Source organism: Spermophilus citellus (assembly GCF_964194105.1).
Source record: "Spermophilus citellus genome assembly, chromosome: 5".
NCBI lineage: Eukaryota > Metazoa > Chordata > Mammalia > Rodentia > Sciuridae > Spermophilus > Spermophilus citellus.
The window spans coordinates 9,020,021-9,042,933 of record NC_138186.1 but is presented as its reverse complement, the minus strand read 5'-3'; positions in this window follow the sequence as shown (position 1 = coordinate 9,042,933).

The window sequence follows — 22,913 nt, the reverse complement described above, 5'->3', positions numbered from 1 at the left end:
CAAGGTTCAAAGTCACCCAGCAGTTGTTTCAAGGTGAACTATTCTACCTATGCAGCCTAGAAGTTTTAACAAGTCATTGCCTGAATGAACTAGGACAGTGAGGGTCCTAACCCCAAGGAACCATCTTTAGTCTATCAATCTCTGTATTTTAGGTTCCATTTTCAAGTGAATAATACATGAACTCAGAAATTAAAGCAGTTCTCCCTGAGGATTAAATATTCCTCCAGATCCACCTAAGTGGTTTCCCAAATAACAAAACTCTGATCCAAGGTTATGATCTTTAGCCAAGCTAGCTACATCCCAGATCTTTTTATTTTCATTTCAGGACAGGGTCTTTTAAGTCGCTGAGGGTCTCCTTCAGATGCCAAGGCTGACCTTGAACTTGTGATCCTCCTGTGCAGCCTCCTGAGTCCCTGGGAATCCAGGCTCATCACCACACCTGGCTTTCTGAGACTCTTCCCGAGTAGAAAAATGGCCTCTCGTCTGGAACGTCCCCCTGTAATAAGGACTAGCAGATTATAAAGGGCCAAGGTGAATTCCCAAGACTGATTTAAGGACTTAATTCCTTTGCATTAGGCTTTGCTCTTCTTCTGTCTTTCTTCTTCTTGTCTCATCCCCAAACTTCCTGAGTCTTCTGGGACTAGAACCCAAATATAGGACCTAAAAAGTCATCTGGCCACATCAAAGTCCAAAACCCTAGAAGCTTCTCGCAGACTCCTCCATATATTTAAGGGAAAATGATCCTAGGGCTGAAATAGCTCCAGAGTTCAACAGTTTGGGAAATTTGTAGGTGGGGGAGAGAAAAAAAAAAAGCAAGCCCTACATTCCCAGAGATGTGAAGAGAAGCGAGCTCTCTGAAGTTGGAAGGAAGTGAGAAGACCCTATTTGTGGCTGCAGGAGAGGAAAAGAAAAGAGCCCCGCAAGGAAACTACCAACAGATGGTAAATACATTTTTAATTCTTCTGTCATACTGTGTGGACTTGGGCACATTTGTCCTGCTGTGTGAGGCTCCCGAAATAGCTAGCAATGGAATTGCAGAACAGTTCTGCTGCAATTTGAGATTGAGGAAATCATGCTCGCTGACAAAACAGGAAGGGTTCATAGTAGGATGGACTGGATCTGCTCCCGGGCTGTGGCGACTCTGGGTGCCAGCTGCTAGCATTCTGGGTGCAGGAAAATTCTCTCGTGTCAGGTGTCACTGGTGATGTTTTGAAACAGACTTTTGGAAATTGTCCTCCAAGCTCCAGTGACAATTATTAAATGTCGACACTATCTCTATGAGAACTCTAAAGGTCAAAGGGATTCATGTCCATTTATTTCGGAGTCCCTAGTCCCCTGGGGATCATCACCAAACACAGGTGGCAGCCCAAAACTCTTATGGATTAACTCTTCCTCAGGATTTAAGTTTGGGTAAATATGTTCCCAGAGAATACTGTAGGAATTCCAACAGCAGAAAAAGGAGCAAATATGATCACAGACTGCTCAGCAAGGAGCTTTCAGAAGTAGGAGGCACACAGCACTAATTGACTCTATTGGATTAGGTAGGTGACCGGAGACTGTTACCAGGAATGTGTTAGGCTCCCCTTCACAGTGCCACCTCCCACTACATCAAGAAAAGGGGAAAAGCGCTGACAATCGTCATTGGATACAGAATATCGAAGTGACAGAGGCCTGCTACTTCATCACAGTTTGGAAATACAACTTTTACCATCCTGTATTATTAGAGCCAGAAGCATCCTTAGAAAGTCTATTTCAATTTCTCTTAGACAAGAATCTGGGCTAAAGAGTTGCAAGAAATTGGCAAAGGTCAAGCAATTAGTTAGTGGCAAATTCAGTTCCTGGAACCCAGGACATCTCTTCGTTCTGTGTTTGTTCTCCAGCATCATGGGTGGTGAACACTGCTGTGATACCCCAACTCCAGTGGGAGGCAACCTTGGTCACGGCTGCCCTTGTATCTGGGCTCATATAACACAGATGATGGAGTCTCTGGCTGCCTGGGGCTATCTGGGAAATTGGTTGACATTCTTTATAGGTTAGGTTGCAAGATAAACTGTATTTGTTAATGTCTGTCCTAAACTCCTGTGAGTTGTGTCTGGGATTTGTATAGGTACTACACTATTTGGCACAGTTGGGTGCTCATTTCATGAAATAGCTGAAGATTGGTCATTTGGAATGGAAAGGCACTGACAGAAGAGAACCAGGAGCCTGACATCATTTCTTCCCACCCAGGGTCTCCTGGTCTAGAAACTTCTCCTGGCCTCTTTTGAAAGTAAGGGTAGGTGGGAAGAAAAGGCAATGGTGCCTTTTTAGTAAAAGAATAACAAAAACACTTCAGCTCTGCTCTGTTGGATGGAATCTTGATTTCACAAGGTTAAAGTATCTATAAGATGAGGGCTGGGGTTGTGGCTCAGTGGTAGTACACTCGCCTAGTACACGTGAGGCACCGGGTTCTATTCTCAGCACCAGAACCCGGTGCCTCACCAGAAGTGATTAAAAGTATTGTGTCCATCTACAACTAAAAAAAAAAAATTTTTAAAGTTTCTACAAGATGAAATGTTTCTTGTTCAAAGTGACTTACACATTCATAGACCATTTTCCCAGTGGATACCCATGTATCTCATTAATAACTCTTCTCAACCAGCTATTTTTAAAATGTTCTTCTCTCCTGTTTTCTAGAAAGTTAACCAGTAAGCTCCTCAATAGCTAGTTTAGCAATAAGGTCTGCTAAATTTTGCAATTCTATTAAGCATTGTGAATTGTGACGTGTCATTTTTTGCAAATGATGTCAGCGATATTTTTCTTTTGCTTCTGCAGTGGAAAAGTCTACCTCTGTGGTTCCGCATGACATTTTTTGTTTTGAGAATCAATTTGATCATTCTGAATGCTCTTGGTAAATGTATTGGCTATTGCCATGGTCTTGCTGCAGATTTGGGGAGAATGATCTTAAGTGAGTTATTTTCAGCAAAGCAGTGATGAAGGCACACTTTAGCTTATTTCATTCCTGTGATCCAAATTTGATTATCTAGCTAATATCACTAGGGACAATTGAAGCTTTAATAATTACAGCTCAAGGCCTTGGGAATAAAAAAGAAAGGAAGAAATTATGTTTGCCTCCTAGTCACACCCAGTCCTTCAGAGTGACCATCTGAGAGCCTGCTTGGCTGCTTTAAAAAAATGTAGATTGATATCAAGATTCCATTTTAAGAGTTCAAGTTCAGTTGACAGTCTGTTTGAAATGGAAACAAAAGTGAGATATACACAGTTGTTTTGTGTAGAAGGGCTGAACATTGCTTATCTGGAAGAGTAAAAAGCAAAAGACTGAATTTATTTTCCTTCTGGCGATGGTTTTAGGATCTTCTCTCCCACAAGGACCTGCCATGATGCTTGCTCATGATGCGCTATTTCATTCTGTGCCAACACGGTTGAAGCCATTCCTGCTTCTAGCCAAGGGCTCTTCCTGTGGCCAGATGCCAGTTGTACCCTTGGATTCCCATGAGCTCAGAAACAAAACAGCTTCCCAGTGAAGTGCGATGTTGACTCTGTTTTACATACCTGTGTGCCACCTGAGGGTGACCCTGTTCGGCATTTTAGGTAGACAAGGAGAGAGAGAAAATTCATTATCACTGGGAGAAGACTCCAAGTGGAGCCACCATACAGGAAGTCAGAGGGCAGCCTGGGGATGTTGCACGCATGTGCTCTCCACAGCCGCTCTGACCTCTGCACACAGTATCCACACGCTAGGGAGGAAAAGATACAAATGGCTGCTCAGAGGAACAGTGCATTCCAGGAGTTAAAGAAGTGTGGAGTGGTTCAGTTCCCTGAAGTCAGTGTTTCCTCCTTGTGGCAACAAGAGAAAGAGATGAACACATTACTGTATCCACAACAGCTTGGATGAATTCCACCATGTTGGGTAGCACAAAGGAGACAGCCACAGCACAATGCTGCATTATTGCATTGGTACGAAGTTCAAAAGCATACCAAATGATCATGCTACCAATGAGTGTAACGGTTTTCCTCCGATGAGGGGAGAGAGGATTGTGATTGAAAGGCTTCTAGGGTGCTAGAAAGTTCTATCTTGACCTCGGTGGTGGTCACACAGCGTTAGTCTGTGTGATAATACGGGACGCCTTCTACTTGTGGTGGGCAACTTTTCTGCAGGAATGATTCACTTCAATTAAGAAGTTTAAAAACAATGCCCCTAATAGGCAAGATGATTTTTTTTAAAGGTTAAAATAGCATTTTGCCCTATCAAAGCCAATGGATATTTATTGTAAAGAAAAAAATGCAAAATTCAAAGAAACTCAAGTAAAAAAAAAAAATGACATGAGATCCCCTAGCAGGGCCACAGACACTATCCTGTTTGTGACAGGGACTGTGCACTCCCATTGCTGGTCATGGTTAACTGCTCTATCTATTCAAGTCCAACATACATATGCACATCCAGTGGCCCAGATCTCCACCCCTGGGGATATCGATAGAAATGTATGCTATGAGCACCCGAAGAATAGCACTCTGTTCCTAATAGCCCCGATCTGAAAATAACAAAATGTCCATCAAAAGTAGAATAGATAAATAAAGTGTCACGCATCCAGCCTTGGAACACCATACAGCACTGGGCACGCAGGGGCCACAGTTCTCTCGGCCGCATGGACCAATCTCAGAAGCCTTATGGTTACAGTTAGGAGGCAGGACCCAAAACTACACGCTCCCATGAAAGTTTAGGAAGCAAGAAAGATAAAGTACTGATTAATACATTCTTGGGTGGAAAAACTACAAAGGAAAGGTTAGCCCAGATGTTCCCAGTGGTGACCTAGTGAGACGAGTGTGGCTGTGGGTGGGAAGGGGTGTCGGTGGGTTCTGGGCCAGGCTATATTTCCTCTCTTGTTTATGTGAATGTTCACTTTATAAAGATGTGTTAACTTATACTTTCTATGTCACGCACTTTCCCAAAAGTATATTTCACAACAAAAAGAATATAAAAAAAAATCACATGAAACCCAATTACTGAGAGAGAGTGATTTGAACTCATTGGTGTGTGTATAACTGCCAACCTTCTTTAATGCCGTCTACTTATTCTGTCCACATTGCTTTGTGGTCCCCTTTAATTTTTTCTTAATGATATATCTTCCCAGAAGACTCCCTCTTTGGTTTTTTTTTTTCCATTTTGATTTAATTTTAACTAAAAGTAAATATCATACAAGCTTTATGCCTCTCTGGAAGCCTAAAGCCTTGGAGTGGCTTTCAGGAAATTAGGTTGCTTTAGTCTAAGCTACATTGATTCATAAACCAATCTACAGGATTTTGCCATAGCTCATGGGAGACTTTCCCTTCTCTGTTAATAATGCGGCTGCTTCAAAAGAGAGAAAGGGAGAAAGAAAGAAAGAAAACACTTTTCATCTCTTCAGAGTGCTCTATTTTCACAAGGAAAGGCCAGACAGACGGGAAAAGGTCAGCAGGGAGTGGCCGGGTTGGGGGGGCGGGGGTTGAGGCCGGGGAGGAGATCAGCCTAAAACTGGCTGCACCCATGCCCTACCAAGCTCAAGCCGAGCTGACCCAGCCAGTACCAGGAAGCAGAACTTCACACTGATCTGGGAATTATCTTTTAAATCCCACCGTAATTCCAGTACTTTTTCTTGCTTCTGAGTTGGCAGCAGGTTGCCTCCCTCTGCCCGGAACCCTCTTCCTGTCCCCTTTTCTGAGCTCAGGACACCTGCTTCTTCACCCAGCGCAGCATGGTCACCCTGTTCTGAGGCCACCTAGCGTCCTTTCCACAAACGCTCTGCTCCTCTGTGAGCTCTGGGCAGGGAGGCCTGGTCCATGAGGCCTGGGCCTGTGTCTCTGCTGTCTTTCCAGACACCGGGTCACGTGCCACTCAGTACATATATTGGTTGGAAGAATGAAGACTGGAAAATGAGACCAGGCTTGGTGGAGGGGATTGAAACCATTATCCCAGCCCCTTGATCTGGAGAGTACAATGGCTCCTGGTAGCCCAGATGTTCCCACGTGGCTTGGTACAAAATTTAAAAATACACAATGGCACTGTTTCCAACACTGGCTAATAATAGCAGTTTGGTGGCAGAGCGCCTGGCTAGCATGTGTGGGACACTGGGTTTGATCCTTAGCACCCTATAAAAATAAAATAATAGCAGTTTGAATTCATAGTGCAGTTGACATTCCATTAAACAGTTTCATGTATCTCCCAACAATAAGTCTTCGGATATAATGATGGGATGTTTCTGTCACCATGGCTTGAATATGTCCCCCAAGGTTCACAGGTTGGAAACTTAATCCCCAAATTCATATGTTGGTGGTATCTGGGGGCAATATTTGTGCAATAGTTCGGACTAGATGAGGTCCTCGCGATAGGGTCTCCATCGTTGTATTGGTGGTATTATAAGAAGAGGAAGAGGAACCTAAGCCGACAGGCTCCCACTGTCTCCCCATGTGACACCCTCCCCCATGATAAGACACAGCTTTCATGAAGGTTTTCACCAGATGCTGTGTCTTGACCTTGAACTTCTCAGCCTTTAGAACTTTAAGAAATACATTTCCTTAAAAATCACCCCATTTCCAGTATTCTCTCCTGGCAATGCAAAACGGACCAGGACAAGTCATTTTGTAGATTGCAAACCTGTCCGAGAAAGATTAAGTAACCGATCCTACCTTAGTTTACAGTGTTAGCCAGGAGTTGTGGTCCCTTAGATTCTGGAAAGGGAAATGCATAGAGGGAGCACTACCCACAGACGTATTTTTAAGGTATGAGGGATATTAAATAAATGTGCCACTACACATACCTGTAATCCCAGTGGCTCCAGAGGGAAGGCAGAGGACTACAAGTTCAAAATCAGCCTCAACAACTTAGTGAGGCCCTAAGCAACTTTGCAAGACTGTCTCAAAACAAACAAACAAACAAAAAATCCATTTAAAAGGGCTGGGTATGTGGCTCAGTAGTTAAGTGCCCCAGGTTCAATTTCTGGTACAAATGTGTGTGTGTGGGTGTCCATTCTGACTTATCCTCAGTAGATATTTCTGAACCACTGGAGTCTATTAAGAAGGATAGATAAAAAGTCACATGTTCGTAACATCCTTTATGAGGTAGCAATAGAAACACAGGAGTAACTGTGTCTATCAAACATAAAAGCATTTTCTTGTGTGTTGATGATATGGTTTGAATGTGTCCCCCAAAATTCATGTCTTGAAGACTTAATTCCCAGACTCATACATTCATGGTATTTGGAGGTGGGATCTTTGGAAAGTGATTAGGGTTAGGGGAAGTCAGGAGAAAAGGGTTTCTATGTTGGCATCAGTGGCTTTAAAAGAAGGAAGATCTCACCCAGTACACTTGTTCTGATTCTTCCACCGTGTTCTGATGCAGTGGGAGGCTCTCCCTAGATGCAGCACCATGCTTTTGGACTTCCTAGCCTCCAGAACCGTGAACTAAACACACCTCACTTCTTTGTCAGTTACCCTGTCTGTGGTATTCTGTGATGGCAACAGAAAACAGGCAAAGTCAACTGACAATGGGGGAATGTTTGGGATTTTGCTTTCTTACCCCATCTACTCTCCGAACATAAGCTCTTCTCTTGTTGGTAGTCCTGCAGAATAAGTGCAGGAGGACAAAGGGGTTGGAGGAGGAGAAAAAGAAAAGAAGATGGTCAAATGTGACAATGATGTGGTTGGACAGGTGGGATGGGGTGGGCCAAGCCAACCATGGCAAGTGGTGATTCTTTGAGTCAGCTACTCCAGAAACCAGAAGCATCTGCACCATCAGGGATCCTGTGAGGAATTCAGAGTCTTGACCTCAGCTCAGTCCTCCCCATCAGAATCTGCATTTGAACAAGACTTCAGGCCCTCCACAGGCTAAGCTGCAGCAGGCCAGGCTCTCAGTGGCCCCCCAGCAGTCGGAGCCAGACTTGCTCAGTGTCATCAGCCTTGGCCCTATTAATAGAGAGAACTGGTTTGGTTGCCTAGAGACCTGGAAATCTGATTGCTCCAGATTGACTCTGAGTTTCAGTGTTCTCTTAATGCTTTAGCCAAAGCCTTGAGATTCCCAGGCTGCCTCAGTTTCTCTGCTGAGCATTTCAGTTCTCTGCAGGGATTGGACGCTTGCCCCAGACCCCACCTCCCTTGGCTTGGGTCCTGATTCTCTGTCAAACTCTTTGAGCTGCCTCCTTCCCTTGGAAGGCAGGATGTGATTTCCTCCTCCTTCGCAGCTCCTGGCAAGGGGCCTGCTGCCACTGGACTGACTGCTTGGAAGGAGGCCTGATTTTGAGGGCTTTGCTGGACTTCTGCCAGGACTGGGCTCTGCTGGTGGACTGGACTCATGCAGATATCCCGATTGCCTGGATGGATCCGAGTGGGTCATGCCTTTCAGCCGCTGCTCACTGGCCTGCCTGGCTGCCTCAGGGGGACGGCCAGCTTCTGCAGACAGGTTTGTCCTTCCTGTCCCGTTGCATATTGGCTTCCTCCCCTGTCCCACTAGCCTGAGTTGCACTGGTCCCAGCTGCTCTGTACCCAAAATGTCTCCTACACGAGAGGGCGAGGCCAGCAGAGGCCAGGGAAAGCGGCCACTGTTCCTGGGCTTTCTCAACTCCAGGGATTCCAGAGCCTCTTTCTGTGTGACCTTGAAATCACCAAGACTGTACTTAGAGCTCTTCAGAAAGAAGACAGTCCAGAATCCTAGATGGTACAAACAGGCTGAATGGTTTTGCATAACTACTTACTTCTTGGGTTCCTTTTTCCAAAGAAGAGAAAAACTTTCTGTGGCCTGATTTATTTCGCCATCATAGGCCATTCCGCATAGAAGCTCAATAATTTCTCTGGTTACCATACAACCACTTCACTTAGACTGTTGGTACTTTACCTCCTGCCATGCTCCATTTATGGTAGTTCATAAATTATATGGAGGGTGGCACATCTGCTCCTGTGTTTTAAGCCAGCACCAAATGTCATGAAGTTCAACCAGGTTGGCTGTCAGCTAGGGAGGCCAATTTTTAAATGACTATTACTCCCCATTAATTAGTAATAAAGCACTCTTTAAGACACTTGTGTCATTTCTATTCCTAAGAACTTTTGTTATGATGATTTGGGGGGTGGGAAGAGGAGAAAGAAAACAGTAGTGTGGCAGCACCCCAGTGGTGAAGTAATGGTGTGGGTGTTGCTTCCATTATTTACATACATAACACTTTCCACAAGAATCCAGATGTCTTACTAAAGAACATACAATGCAAATTGCAATAAAGATGCGGTAACACGGTATGATATGAAGAAAACAATTACCCAAAGGAAAATTCAAATCTGGCATAAATCGTTTAGAAAGAATGGAATAAATATATCCATTGACTCAATTTGCACGTACAAAGGTATGCACAGGGCAGCATCCGCCACATTCAGAAAAGAAGTACAGCTGGCCTCTGCATCTGTGGGATCCACATTCACGGATGCAACCAACTGTGGATGGAAAATATTTAGGAAAAAATAAATTGTGGGGGCTGGGGTTGTAGCTCAGTGGTAGAGTGATTGCCTAGCATGTGTGAGGCCCCGAGTTCGATCCCCAGCACTGCATAAAACAAAATAAACAAAATAAAGGTATTGTGTTTATCTACAGCTAAAAATATTTTGTTTTAAAAATTGCATCTGTACTGAACAGGCACAGATGTATTTTCTTGTCATCATTCCTTAAACAATACAGTAAAACAACTATTTGCATAGCATTTACATTGTATTAAGTACTACAGGTAATCCAGAGATGATTTAAGGTGTTTGGGAGGATTGCATGGGTTATATGCAAATAGTACATCATTTTATTTAAGACACTTGAGCATCTTTGGATTTGGGTATCAGTAGCGATCTTGGCATCAATCTCCTGCAGACACTGAGGAAGGACTGTCATATGCAAGATGAAGGTAAAAGATAACAAAAATAAGTGTAAAATCACTTGAATGGGAAATACGTGCTATTTAATGAAATCACTCTAATATTTAACATTGCATGATAATCTTATTGGATTAGGAGAGATGAATACATATTTATTATTCACATATATGTATAGGTATGTGCATGTGTGTATATGTGTTCATGTTTATATTTATATATTTCCAAAAGCTACTCTGTGGTGAGCAAAATCAAAGATTCCCAGGAAGAAGTACTCAAGACTAGAAGGAATAAATGGATAGGAAATATAACATGTATTATCATTAACTATTCATGCCTCACTTTTATAGTGCATCTTTCTTCAGGTCCAAATTTTCTCAAGATTGACTTCAGTTGATAAATTATGAAGAAGCTGCATTAGAAGTTTGTGTAAAAGGCCCAGTTTTGAGAGAGATCATGAAGGTTCTCCTTAAGTTGCTTTCAGTTTTATGTCTGCTGTTATGTCATCATTTGAGCAGGCCTTCCACCAGCCACTCCAACTTTTGGAAGAAAAACAAACAAAAAAATAATCCCAATGCAGGGAGGGAGTCATGAGAGTCTCCCAGGAGAATTTGCAAAAGTACTTTAGAAGCTTAAAGATGGATAATTCTTTTTTTTTTTTTAATTTTTTATTGGTTGTTCACAACATTACAAAGCTCTTGACATATCATATTTCATACATTAGATTGAAGTGGGTTATGAACCCCCAATTTTACCCCAAATGCAGATTGCAGAATCACATCGGTTACACATCCACAATTTTACATAATGCCCTATTAGTAATTGTTGTATTCTGCTACCTTTCCTATCCCCTACTATCCCCCCTCCCCTCCCCTCCCAACTTCTCTCTCTACCCCATCTACTGTAGTTCATTTCTCTCCTTGTTTATTTTCCCATCCCCCTCACAACCTCTTATATGTAATTTTGTATAGCAATGAGGGTCTCCCTCCATTTCCATGCAATTACCCTTTTCTCTCCCTTTCCCTCCCATCTCATGTCTCTGTTTAAAGTTAATCTTTTCTTCCTGCTCTCCCTCCCTACTCTGTTCATAGTTGCTCTCATTATATCAAAGAAGACATTTGGTATTTGTTTTTTAGGGATTGGCTAGCTTCACTAAGCATAATCTGCTCTAGTGCCATCCATTTCCCTGAAAATTCTATGATTTTGTCATTTTTTATTGCTGCATAGTACTCCATTGTGTATAGATGCCACATTTTTTTTATCCATTCAAAAGATGGATAATTCTATAGGATTTCGTGTCCTACAGAGGCTGGTACAATATTAATGTATGTAGTAGTTATAGTCTAGCCACTCAAAATTATGTCATCTGTCTCTTTTGTATCTCTTTTGTTTCACAAGCCATGTGGCAAAATCAAATAGGAGACAGTCCCTCTGAGGACTCAGCTTTGAGAAAAGAACTGGCTCCCTCATTGCTAGGGTAGCTCTCACAAGCTGGCTCTGATTCTCTCTTGTGCTTATTCAACCATTTGTTCCTTTCCTTTGTCATAGTTCTCCATAAGTGACTATTGCTATCGGTGCTCCCCAATGAAACCCAGATGCAACCATTGCCATAGACCATTTCAAAACTAAAGTCATCCCTCTATCTTTTAAAACATTGTTTCTTGGGGAGAAGGGCATGCAACATCATATTTGCAATTATATTGAACCTTTCTACCAAAATTATTATGTTATCTGTAGAGGATTGAATACTCTCCTACTTTCCCTGCCAACAACAACAAAAAAATCATGCCCACATGAAACCTGTGAAAATGACCTTATTTGGAAATAGGGACTTTGTAGATGATGTAATCAAGGCAAGATGAGGTCATACTGGATTAGGGTGAGACCTAACTCCAATGTCCCACATCCTTCCAAGGCCATGTAGAGACAAAGGCACATGGAGAAGCCAGCCACGAGAAGCCAGGGTCAGAAATCAGAGTGATACAGCTTCAAGTCAAGGAATTCAAGGATGGCCAACAGCTGCCAAAAGCTCGGAGAGAGCCTCTTGTCATGGGCTGAAGATTTGTGTCCTCCTCCCCAAGTTAATATGTTGAAATTCTAATGCCCAGTCCCCAAAGTGATGTCATCAGGAGAAGGGGCCTTTGGAGATGATTTAGTTGTGAGAGTGGAGCTCTTGTGAATAGGAGTTGTACCCTTCTAAGGAGAGACCCAGGAGAGCTGGTCAAGTCAGGATACAAGATAATGGCTATCTGCAAAACAGAAAGAGGGCCCTCATCAAATGCTGGATTTTCCAGAGCTTTGATCTCAGACTTCCCAACCTTCAGAATGTAAGAAATAAATATGTGTGGTTTAAGCCATCCAGTCTATAGTGTTTGTATGTCAGCTGGGGACAGATTCTACCTCAGAGCTCTGGAGTGGGTGTAGCCCTGCCACTTCCTTGATTTCAGACCCCTGGTCTCCAGAACTTCAGAGAATATGAATCTGTTGTCTTAAGCCTTCTAGTTTGTGGTATTTTGTTATAGCAGCCCTAGGAAACTAATACATTGCCCAACATTCAGATTTGGGGGGAAAAAAGTACTTTAAATTACACAGAGACTTCATGTTAGTTTTCCCTGAGATCATGAACCTTGAGAAGTTGTGACATACTTGTCACAGTGACATGGCAAGTGTATACCAAAGCTGTGATGAGCAGTGGGTCATTTCTAGCACCACCAGGCAGGTACACCATAAAAGTGAACACTTCATGGATAGGCAGAGTTGATATTGTTGAAATGGCCACACTACCAGAACAATTTACTGATTCAATGCAATTCCCATCAAAACACCAATGACTTCTTCACAGAACTAAAAGAAATAGTCTTGAAATTCATTTGGAAAAATAAAAGACACAGGAGAGCAAAAGCAATTATAAGTCAACAAAGCCATGCTGGAGGCCTCACAAAACCTGACTTCAAATTATACCGCAAATCTAGAGTAACAAACGCTGCGTGGTACTGGCGTAAAAACAGACATGTAGACACATGGTACAGAACAGAAGACACAGGGACAAACACACACGGATCTAGAGTCTTTGATCCTTGACAAGGTGACAAAAACATACATTGGAGAAAACAATTGTGCTGGGACAACTGGTTCTCCACATGTTGAAAAATGAAACAAGACCCTTACCCTGCACAACAGTCAGCTCAAAGTAGATCAAAGACTCTGGTATTAAACCAGAAACTGTGCAAACTCCTAGAAGAAAATGAGGGTCAACTCTCCAGCTTTTAGGCCCAGGCAACAACTTTCTCAATGGGTCCCCTAAAGTTCAGGAAATAATGCTAAGGGTTAATAAATGGGACAGCATCAATTTAAAAGGCTTCTGCACAGCAAAGGAAGCAATAAGAATGTGAAGAGAGAACCTACAGAATGAGAAAAGATTAAGATCTGACAAAAGATTAAGATCTAGAATATAGGCCTGAGGCTGTGGCTTAGGTAGAGCGCTAGCCTAGCACATGTGAGGTGCTGGGTTCAATCCTCAGCACCACATAAAATAGATACTATGTTCAACTACAACTAAAAAAAGGAAGAAGAAGATCTAGAGTATATGAACAACTCAATAAACTTAATACTCAAAAAAGTGAATACCCCAATTTAAAAATTGACTAAACATACAAATTAACTAAACATACACTTATCAAAAGAAAAAATACCAATGGCCAACAAATACACTAAAAAATTTGTTCAACATCATGAACAATTAGGGAAATGCAAATCAAAACTACACTGAGATTTAATCTCACTCCAGTCAGAATGGCAGCCATCAAGAATACAAACAGTAATCAATGCTGGAGAGGGTGTGGAGAAAAAGAAACACTCTTACACTGTTGGTGGGGCAGAAAGTTAGTACAACCACTAGGGAAGTCAATGTGGGGGTTCCTCAAAAGACCAGTCATGGAAATGCCTTACGACCCAGCTGTACTACTCGTTGGTATTTAGCCTAAAAAATGAAAGTCAGCATACTACAATGATACAAGTCTGCCCCTGTTGACAGCAGCACAATTCATAAGAGCCAAAATAGGGGACCAATCTAGGTGTCCATCAACAGATGAACGGATAAAGAAAAATGTGGAATACACACACACACACACACACACACACACACACACACACACAATGGAGTTTTATTCAGTCATAACGAAAAATGAAATTGTGGCATTTGCAGGAAAATGGATGGTTCTAGAAACCATTATGTTAAGTGACATAACCAAGCTCACAAGGTCAAGAGTCATATGTGGAAACTAGAGAGGAAAAAAAAGAAAAGAAAGGGGTTGGGGACTTCATGAAAACTGAAGGGAGATCAGTGGAGGAAAGAATTAAAAGAAGCAGAGGACAGGGATGGTGAGACACAGGGAAGTTGTTGTTATTTAACTCCCTTACAGAAATAAAAAACACATTCAAACATGGAAACTGGAGATTAGAGGAGAGGGTTACTGTATGGGGCAGTAAGTGTTGGGCATTTCTCCACCCACTTCTAGAGGGTATTTGGAGCAAATAGAGGGTAAGGGGTGTCTTTGGATCAGATGTGGGCCATCTGAAGTGAGTGAACAGAACTTAACAGAGAGAAGCTGGAGGTGATGCCATATTCTTGGAGGCTGAGGAAGGAGCATCAGCCCCATGAAGGTGTATTGTCCCTCCAAAGGGAAATGCAGGTGAAAGATGTCCTGTCCCCAGGAGTCTCCAAAGAACTCACACAACATGATGAGAGGCCAGCTTGAATGCCAGTTACACTAGATCTTCACAGGAGTGCCAGGCATAAGAATGGTCCTACTCCCCTATCCTGGATTTCCCAGTGTCCTGGGGACGTGTGAAGTGACCTTCAGAAAGTGGAGGGAAAGAGCTGGAGAAAGAGAAGACCCCACAGGCTGCTCCCAATGCAGGAGGCGGAGCTTCAAATCCAAACTTTACTGTTACAGAAAGCTCGCCATTTCAGTTTCTGCCATTTTTGTTTGGAGATCTTATTAGCCAGAAGTGACCAGAAGGATGCAATTTTCTGTAAATTTCATTTAAGAGCAGAGCAAGAGTTAAGTCCATAGAATAAATTTGAAGTGTTGCTTTAGGATGGATTGCATCCGCTGAGTCACACTTATTCAATGGAAGAGTTACATAACCATTCTTAAATGTAGCTGAATAGTCCCCTTCTTAGTGCCTTCTCTCTATTTTTCCTCTACAAAATCACTGAACTTTGGAAAATTGTGGGTCAAATTGTCCTTCCAGAGAATTGTTTAAATGCACTGTTCATCAGCACTTATGAACTACCTAAAATGAAAAGAATCATATGCTTGGTATACATTAGGTAATAAATGTTTGATAAATAAACAAATGAATGGGCAGTGAAGAGAAATGCTTATTATCTAGGCTGTTTATAAACCTACACTACACTCAATTCTTTTTCTGTTAGACTACGAACTAACTAGATTTTGTGACTTCTGAGAAATTCCCAACAGACATTTATGCTTTCCTTACATAGAATTATAAAACCCTAGCATCACAAGAAAACTTCGGAGGTGATGCAGTCCAATCCTTTAACTTTATAGATGATGACCCAGAGCAGCTCAATAATTTTATTAAGATCACATTTTTTATTTTTATTTTTCCCAGCAGAGCCAATAATAGAACTAGAAACAGAGGCACATCTCATTGCTGGTGGCCCTGTCTGGTTTCTAGGCTTGTTGATGGCTTGCATTTGAGTGATGGCTCATGTTCTCATTGTTAGTTTCCTCACCTATTAATGGAGAAGCTGCAGCGGATCACCTTCACCTAGTACACAAACATGAGGTGTGTACCAGTGCTCAGCCCTGCCTTGTATACATGCAATAGAGTGAGGAGCTAGGACCAGCTGCTGCCTTTGAGAAGTTTATGGCTACGTGGGGGAGACAAGGAAAACCAATGACAACAGGGTGGACTAAGTGATGTGATAGATGTGAACGTGGAGACATTCAGAAAAGACACCTGGTCCAGTCTTAAAGCCCTAGAAGACTTATTAGAGGAGGCCATGTCTCAGTGGAGCCCTGAGAATGAAGAACAAGTAGCAAGCAATTTCTTTTCACCAAACTCTAAGTGCTAAACTATGGAAGTACCACTGAGTGTACCAAGGGGAGGGAAGAGATACTGGGCCAGAGAGACAAGCAGGGGTCCAAATATGAAGGGAGTTTGATGATGTCTTGGGGTATGTAGACTTAATATAGTCAATCAGAATATGCAATATGCAATTGACTTGAAATCAATCAGGAGTAGCTGAAGTCTCTTTCACAAGAGAACAACAAGACCTGATTCATACCTCGTTTATCTCCATCTAGCCGTAGTATGGATAATGTTTTGATAGGGATAATAGGCGAAGAGATCATTTGGTAAAATATTAACATATATTGTATTTTGACAAGGTCACAAGAATATGACCCTCGTGAGGGGAGAAGAAACACCAGGGAGCTACCTCTTCATCCCTCTTGACATACAAGGACATGGCAAGAAGGTGGCTATCTACAAGCCAGGAAGAGAACCCTTACCAGAAACCAACCTTCTGGCATCTTGATCTTGCACTTCTATTGTCCAGATTGTGAGAAAATAAATTCTCATTGTTTCAGACACCTAGTACATGGTACTTTGTTATGCTAGTCCACACTGACCAAGACACAATGAAAGCAGAATAAAGGATGCAGTGATTTATTTGATCCCGGGAATAGGCAACTGAGGAGCTAAGGTTCGCACAAGTGTCCAGTTGAATTATTCAGTGACACTATACGACCCATAAACTATCATATCAAAAATCTAAGAATATCTCCAACTGAATAAAGGAAGATAATCAAGAAATGGCAGTAGGTGGATGACAGAGATGTTAGAATTACTTGGCAAAGATTTTAAAGCATGAAAAAAAAAACCCACTTCAAACTTATTTATAAAAATGCTTGAAAAATACAAAATCTCAGCAAAGAATAAGAAGATACAGAGAGAATAAAATATAAAGATTCCATAACCAAAGTAAAAAGCTCAATGGATGAGATAAAGAGTAGAGTAGAGGGTACAGAGGGAAGAACCTGTAAACTGGAAATCAGCCTACCCATCTAAACAATAGACAGAAAATACACAGGAAAACAAATCAAGACAGTCTTAGGGACGTGTGGGGCTGTAACAGAAGATCTAACATTCATGTTGTCAGAATGTCTCTGGAGGAGAAAGGGGGCAAGGCTAAAACAAGTTCTTGAAAAATTAATGGCTGAAAACTGCCCAAATTTGGCATATATATATATATATATATATATATATATATATATATATATCCATAGCCTAAGGAAGCTGAGAAAACTCAAGCAGATAAAATCAAAGAGATTCACTCCAGGCGTGTGACAGTCAAAAGTTGACAACTCAAGATAGGAAAAAATTCTTGAAGGCAATGAAAAAGAAATGACACCTAACATATAAGGGTAAAAACAATTTGAATGACAGTGGATTTCTAATAAGAAATGCTGTAGCACAATATTTGTTAAAGTGTTGAAAAAAATGAGAATTTTATATCTAAGGGAAATATCTTTCAGGCATGAGGGCAAAAATCAAGATGTTCTCAGATGAGAGGAAATGAAAAGAACTTCTCACCATCAGACCAACCCTAAAAATTAGCTAAAGGGAGTTCTCTGAACATAAGAGGGAAGACAGAGCCTGGTAAGCAAAAATATGGGTTTAAGTATAAAGGAGATTCCTTCTCCTCTTGTGTTTTCTAGACTACATTTCACCACAAAAGCAAAAATGAACACTGTCTGATATGGATCTAAATATACATAGAGGAAATAACCATGATATTTTTTTTTAAGTGGGAAATTAAGGAGATACAAAGGGAGATTTACCATTTATTGTAATCGAGCTGGTAAAACCAGTGTACCAAAAGCTTGTGATAAGTTATGTTAAGACAGCAGAACTTAGAGCATACACTACAAAAGCTATGCATAGTGATATTTTAAAAACCACTATCAGTGAATAAAAATGGAATTCTAAAAGAGTGTTCAGTGGCCATTAGGAAGGCAGGAAATAGAAAAGAAATAAAGAAAATGGTGGGGGGTAAGCAAAACAAAAAAAGATGGACTGACTTAAACCCCAGTTCTTAAAACCACAGTCCTAAGTAATTCTGGGATCAGAGAGGAGATCTCAAAAGAAATTAATACATTGAACTGAATGAAAGTTAAAAATACAACATAGCAAAATGATGGGATGAAGATAAAGCAGTACCCAGAGGTACATTTATAGTACTAAATGCATAATTAGAAAAGGTGATGCTATGGTTGCAATGTATCCCTACAGAATTCCTGTTTTGGAACCTTATTTCCCAAATTTGGATGATGATGTGTTTGGGAGTGGGGCCTTGTAGAGGTAATTAGGAGTGAATGGGGTTATGAGCGTAGGATCCTCATGATGGCATTACTGTCTGTGTGAGAAGAGAAGAGAGAACCAAGCGAGCATCTGGCTCTGACTTGTTGTGGGATATGGCATGAGATGATGCAGCAAGAGGTCCCCTGCCAGATGCTGAGCAGATGCCGAGCAGATGCTGGTGCCAAGCTCTTGGGCTTTTGAACCTCCAGAACCATAAGTTGAAAAAGTTTCCATTTCTTCACAAATTACTCCACTGAGATGTTTCATCACATAAAATGGACTGAGACAAGGAGAAAGTTCTCAATCAATCACCTAAGAGCCCGTCTCGATTTAGCAGACAAGGAAGAGCAAAATAAATCCAGAGCAAACAGGAAGATGGAAATAATGAAAATAAGAACAAAAGCCTCTTCAGTGAAAGAGAAAAATCAATATGCAAACGTAGTTCTTCAAAAGGATCAGTAAAATCAATGAAACCGACAAACGTTTAGCATTACTAATAAAAAAGGAGAGAGGTCACAGATGACCAATATCAGAAATGAAATAGAAGATGTCACTATATACCCTACTGACGTCAAAAGATAGCATGTTAACACTATGGAAAATTGTAGCCACATAAATTAGACAATGGAGATGAAATGGATCTATTCCTCCAAAACAGAAGCTACCACAACTGACTCAATACAAATCACATAATACAATTTAGCCCTATTACCTTTAAGGAAATTGAATTTCTAATATAAGAATCCCCACAAAGAAATCTCCTGGCCCAGATGGTTTCACTGGAATATTCTACCAAAAATTTAAAGAAGAATTAAGAAAACTTTGACACAATTTCTTACAGAAAACAGAAGAGGAAAAGTCACTTCCCGATTCCTTGAAGCTAGCATTATCCTCCCTACCAGGCAACATCAAATAAGAAAATCAGAGGGCAATATTCTGTTTGAATAGAGATGCAAAATATTTAACAGAACACTATCAATCAAACTCAGCACTGTATAAAATGAATTGTGCAGCTCGACTCAGTGAGGTTAGGGCCAGGAATGGAAGAAGCCTACTTCAGGCTTTTGAAAAGCAATCAATGTGACCCACCTTGTTAACAGGTCAGAGAGCCTAGAGAAACCACCTAAATGTGCTTGATTGATTTTTGCCAACAGTGCAAAAGTGACCTGATGGAGGAAAAGACAGCTTTTCACCAAATAGTGCTGGAGAACAGGACATTTACAGCTAGAAAATTTGACCCTTAACCTTTTGCAACCATGAACTCAAAATGGATCACAGACTTAAATATAAATCTATGCCTTTTAGGAAAGAAATAGATTTTTGAATCTAAGACTGGCTAGGTTTTAAAAAAAAAACACCTGGACTTGATACCAAATGCATAATTCATTAGAGGATGAATGGATAAATTGGACTTTGGTCAAAAATTTAAAAATTCTGCCTGTGAAAGATCCTATTGGGAATATGTAAAAACAAACTACAGAGCATGACGAAATATGTGCAAACTGCCTATCCAGCAAAGGACCTAGAACATTTAAAGAATTCTGCAAACTGAACACAGTTAGAAAATGGACAAAAGACACGAGGAGACAATTTACCATACAGAATACACAGATGGCAAAGTATATGTTCAGCATTATTAGCCACTGGGGGGATGCGAACTAAAATCACGAAGCAGCACAATACACATACCTACCAGAATGACCAGACTCAGGTAAGGACAGTGGTAACGCCAAATGCTGCCCAGGATATAGAGAAATTGGATCACGTAAAATACTGGTAAGAACGTAAGCCCAAATGGTACTGCTCCTCTAGAAAAGAGTTTGTAGTCGCTTAAAAAAATTACACGGCTGCCCTGATGCAGTATTCTTGAACATTCATTCCAGAGAAATAGAAATTCGTGTTCACACAAAAATTGGCACCTGAATGTTTATAGTACTTTCTTTGTAGTATCCCCAAAGTGAAAATAACCTGGTTGACTTCTCTTTAAATCTTTTTTCTGATATTTTTCACTTTGTTATTTTTAATTTGTTCCCATTAGGTATAGGTTACAGTAGAATGCATTTTGACACATTGTACATAAATAGAACACAACTTCTCCTTTCTCTGGCTGTACACGGTGCTGGGTCATACCCATAGCGTAAGTAGGGTAATAATGTTCATCTCTTTTCATTGTCCTTCCCATCCCTGCTCCCCATCCCCTCTCCTCACGCCCTTCAGCACAATCCAAAGTTCCTTCATTCTTCCCTACCTATTATAAGCATCTGCTTATCAGAGAAAATATTTGGCCTTTGGTTTTGGGGGATTTGGCTTATTTCGCTTACCATGATATTCTCCAGCTCCATCCATTTACCTGCAAATGCCCCAATTTCATTCTTCTTTAGGGCTGAGTAATATTCCATTGTGTATAGGGGGTGTGGGGTGGGGGGGGTGGGGGGGTGATAAGCAACTTGCGTAGATCGGTACAGCAGGAGTGGGAGCCGTTTATTGTAGGACAACAGAGGTATTTATACATTCCACACAGCTTATATTAATTAACATAAACTAGATACAGCATTCAACCAATAAGAAATCTCCACACTTAATGGCTCACTGGCACCATCTCACAAACCACTCCCCCTGGCAAAATGCCAGGCACCATCCAGACTTGTTTACAGACTCTAACATTTGCCAGGCGCCATCCTGACTTGTTTAATTTAAATAACCACCGTAGTGGTTTTTACACAAACACCATAAATAATCTGCTATAAACAAACCGGACTGCGGCAGAATACTATCAGCAGTAATAACAAAAAACCTATAGGTTGAGCCTTCCTGCTCCAAAAAACTAAAATCTGACATGCTCCAAAATCCAAAACTTTTCGAGTGTTGACATGACACCACATGGGGCAAATTCCACACCATGAAACCTTATTTCTTGAAGAAAATTATTTAAAATAGTGTCTAACATTACCTTTTAGTCTACATGGATACATTGTGCATAAAATACAAATGAATTTCATGTTTAGACTTGGGTCCTATCCTCAAGATATCTTATTATGTTTGTGCAAATATCCTCAAATCCAAAATCTGAGACACTTCTGGACCCAGGCATTGCAGACAGGGATGCTTGTCCTGAAGAAGCAGCACTTCAGACAGGAGTTTGGAGAGCTACGCTGAAGTTAAAAAGGTGACGCAGTATAAGATTTCATTCATAAAGCATATTTAAAATCATAGAATGAGAACAGATTGGTGTTTGCCACAGAAAGTGGGGGTTGGAGGTGGGCGAGAAGTCGGTGTGGCCAGCACAGCCCACCACAAGGGATCCTTGCAGTGAGGAAGATATTGTCTATCCTGAGGGTAACAAGGTCGATCTCCTGGGTGTGACAGTTAGTGTACTATTGTTTTGAAAGATGTTACATTTGAGGGAAACGGGCACATGGGGCTCTAGGTGGTGTTTCTTACGCTTGCCTATGAATCTACAATTTTCTCAGAGTCAAAAAAAGTTCTATTTAAAAGCAAAGCTTAGGTGGTAGGTAGATGAGCCCAGCATATGCTAAGATGCCTGCAGGACTTGGGGTTTATCCATTATGGTTTCTCCATCAATTCCAAGCTGTCCAAAGTGGATGACCACGGAGCCCAAAGACTGGGTTCTTTTTAAAGACTGTCGTCAGGGTCCTCTGTATTCCCTATGCTATCTGATGTCTCTAAGTGCCTAGGTGTGGGAGGAAGAGGCCCTCCTGGCGAGAGCTTTCAAGACTGAGGACAAATATACTCCAAGCACAGCACCCCCCAATGACCCCATGGGACGCCCTGCAGCCTCACACAGCACAGCTGTGCAGGGCAGCCGGGTCATTGTTATTCAAGCATTAGACTTACACACAGTAGGTGGGCACATGGACAAAATCATACCTGCATGGGTTGATTTCTTTCATTTCAGTTCCTGGTTACCCCTTTTCCTCCTCTCCTCCCTCACCCCATCCTCCTTCCTCTACTGACCTTCCGTGTACTTGTTTATTTTTGATTGATGCTGTGTACACATACGTAAGGGCGGAATTCACTGCACAGAGCATGATTTTGTTAGATTCACCCTACGCTTCCTCCCCTTTCCTGTTCTTCCTCCCTTTCTCCATCTCCTTCTCCTTCACTGATCATCCCTGTATCTCTAGGATATCTGATCCCTCACCTCCCCGCCCCACACCCCTTATTTTGCTGTAGCTTCCACAGGAGAGAAAATATCCGACCTTATTTTCTGAGTTTTATTTCACTCTGCATGGTGGTCGGTAGCGCCACCCACTCACCAGCCAATGCCATGATCTCATTCTTCCTTAGGCCGAGGGAGACCCCAATGTGCGGATGCACCACATCTTCCGGATCCGTTCATCTGTTGATGATTCCTGCTCCGCTTCCATAGTGTGGCTCTTGTGTGGGTTCTGGAGTGGCCCAGTTTTACCGGTTCAGTCCCAGAAGAGATCCACCCACGTCCTGAGAGCCTTTTCTCTCGGCCATGAGACCCCTCCACCCTCCACATGACCGGCTGCTCACCCGTAGGCTGAGGCAGTCCACACAGGGAGTGGAACCTTGAACCCACAGTGTTTGGACACCCAGGGACATCACCAGAAGGCAGAGCCTGATGAGCTGAGAAGTCTAGGTTGTCCCTCTGGCCC